Here is a 2413-nt window from a genome sequence, read left to right as displayed (position 1 = left end):
TGGATGGTTAGTACTTGGATGGGAGACCTCCCAGGAAGACCAGGTGCTATAGGTGGTAAAAAATAAAAGAATAAAAAGTAAGGGATTGTAAGATGACAAGGTCTTTGCAATCTGTGAGGTCAACCAAGGGTTGCCTCGCTTAAAAACAAACAAACAAATAAATAAATAAATAAATAAATAAATAAATAAATGAAATGTGTGTGTGAGTGTGTATACTATTTGTTAAAACATATTGCAATATATACTTTAACAAGATTGAGTTATAGTATATAGCCTATTTCATAATCTGTCTTTTCTACCTGATGATGTATCTTAAACATTTTCTCATACCTTTTTAAAACATGACTTTCATGACTAAATAGTATTCCACCACACAGATGTGTAAAAAATTGACTTAATAGTTTTCTTATTTTGGATATTTAAGTGGTTTCCAGTTTGCTATTGTAGAATAGAACGTGGCAAGAATTCAGCACTTCTGCATTCATTGTCAGAGGGACTTACTAAAAATGATTCTTCATTCTGCCTCTTGCCTCCAGCCCCTGCTGTTTCAGGAAACTTACTGTGTCAACCATCTCCCCTTTTTCTGTTAAGAGCATGGATCTTATTATAAGATGATATAGCTATGAATGTGCCTATAGCAAGACCTGGTTCAAATCTTAAATCTGCCATATTCCAGCTTTCAAAGACTCAGCTATCTCATATGTAAAATAGGGTTATTGTAAGGATTATATGAGACAATGTATCTAAATTTATGTAGCTATTTAGCCGATAATAGTATTATCATTTATTGGCTCCTTTTTGAGATATTTATTGAACATTTTAATGTGTCAGGCATTGTGTTAGGTGGTGAAAATACAAAGATAGGAAAAATGAGCACAGCCTTAGCCTTGTGGCTTTTACAGTGCAGCATTATAGAAAATCAGTAAGCAATCATGTTTTAAAAAATTCAAAATTTCAGCTATGCCAAGTACCAGGAAGGAGAGAGACCTGGTGCAAGGAGACCTATCGTAGGGGATTTGATGAAGCCACAGAGGGGCTCTTGTGTTCTCAGAGGGAATATTAGTGTTTGCCCCATGATTTTGGACAAGAAGAGAGGGCTATAAGAAGATTGCCCCAGAAAATTCATTATTTGCTCTAAGGTCTTTTTTTTTTTTTTCTGTCTTCTCTTTCAAATGAACAGAAACTCTATGAATGTGACTTTGCAATGAAATGATGCAGACAGGGACCAGCAGGAAATGTCTTTAACTCTTCTTTGCCCACTGTGCCTTTTGCTCATGCCTCCAGGATGAACCATTGTAATGTGCCTCTTTGCCCAAATGTCTGTTGTCTACTACCTTCTTTACTCTGCCACTCTGGCAATCTTTGTATTACCAGAGCTTAGCAGGGTACCTGACATACAGTAGGTTCTCACAACATGCAAAGCAAGTTGACTTAAAAGCTAATATCATATTTTAGGGCAGGACCAACAACATTGGCCCAGGAAGATGTAGGGAAGGAAAGGACTTCTGATACCTGAATATACTAGAGCTCTAAGAAAATTCATCGTGAAAAAGAGTGGGAAGAAGATATCAAGGGACAGTGAAAAAAGGAGGCATTCCAGACAAGGAGACATGAGGTACTAGGAAAGGATGAGCAACATTGCCTGCAACAGGTGTATCAAAGTATGGCTGTGCCAAGAGCAAGGAGAGGCTGGGGAGAGGCTGTTGGTTGAAAAATAGGAGTCTACAGCCATGTCACTCTGAACGTGCCCAATCTCGTCTTATCTTGGAAGCTAAGCAGGGTCAGGCCTGCTTAGTACTTGGATAGGAGACCACCTAGGAATACCAGGTGATGTAGGTGTTCAAAAAAAATAGGAGATGACATTGGGAAAGTAGTTGGAGCTGAGTTGTGAAACATTTTGTCATTAATACTACAAACAAATTTAAATAAACAGAGGCTGAGAAAAGCAGAGAGCTTTAAAAAATAGAATTTAAGTCTAATAACTCTCTGACAGCACAGAAAAACAACACAGCAAAGCAAATCTGCCCAGCTGTGATCAATATGCGTAAGGATCTTGAACTTCACAGAGTTAAACTTTGAAAAATGGAGGATCTTGAACTCTAAAGAACTAAAACCTTCATGGTCTGGTATTCTTGCTCTTGACCTTCCAATTACAGAGTTAATATCATCTTCAGTGTCTGAAGGTAATTGCGGCCTTTAGACCAGAGAAATATAGCATTTTAATTTTTTTAAAATTTTATTTTAAAATATGTAAACAAGATTTTGTAACTTTGTCATCAGTAAATTTCTCATTATTAACAAATGTCTTCATACACCAACAGATTAAGAAGTTTATTTGTATAAACTTCTAAGTTTGTGTAAGAAGGTAAGAAATCTGACTATTGCTGAAATAAATAGGTGCTTAATATGCTTG

At 36.5% G+C, this 2413-nt stretch overlaps 1 pseudogene; it reads left to right on the top strand.

The window, feature by feature from the left end:
- Positions 1-1720: 1720 nt before the first annotated feature.
- Positions 1721-1839, top strand: LOC112469866 (annotated as a pseudogene).
- Positions 1840-2413: the final 574 nt, after the last annotated feature.

Source organism: Pteropus alecto, unplaced genomic scaffold (assembly GCF_000325575.1).
Source record: "Pteropus alecto unplaced genomic scaffold, ASM32557v1 scaffold86, whole genome shotgun sequence".
In the NCBI taxonomy this organism is placed as follows: Eukaryota; Metazoa; Chordata; class Mammalia; order Chiroptera; family Pteropodidae; genus Pteropus; species Pteropus alecto.
Note: the sequence above shows the minus strand (reverse complement) of the source record. Positions and strands in the feature narration are given on the sequence as shown.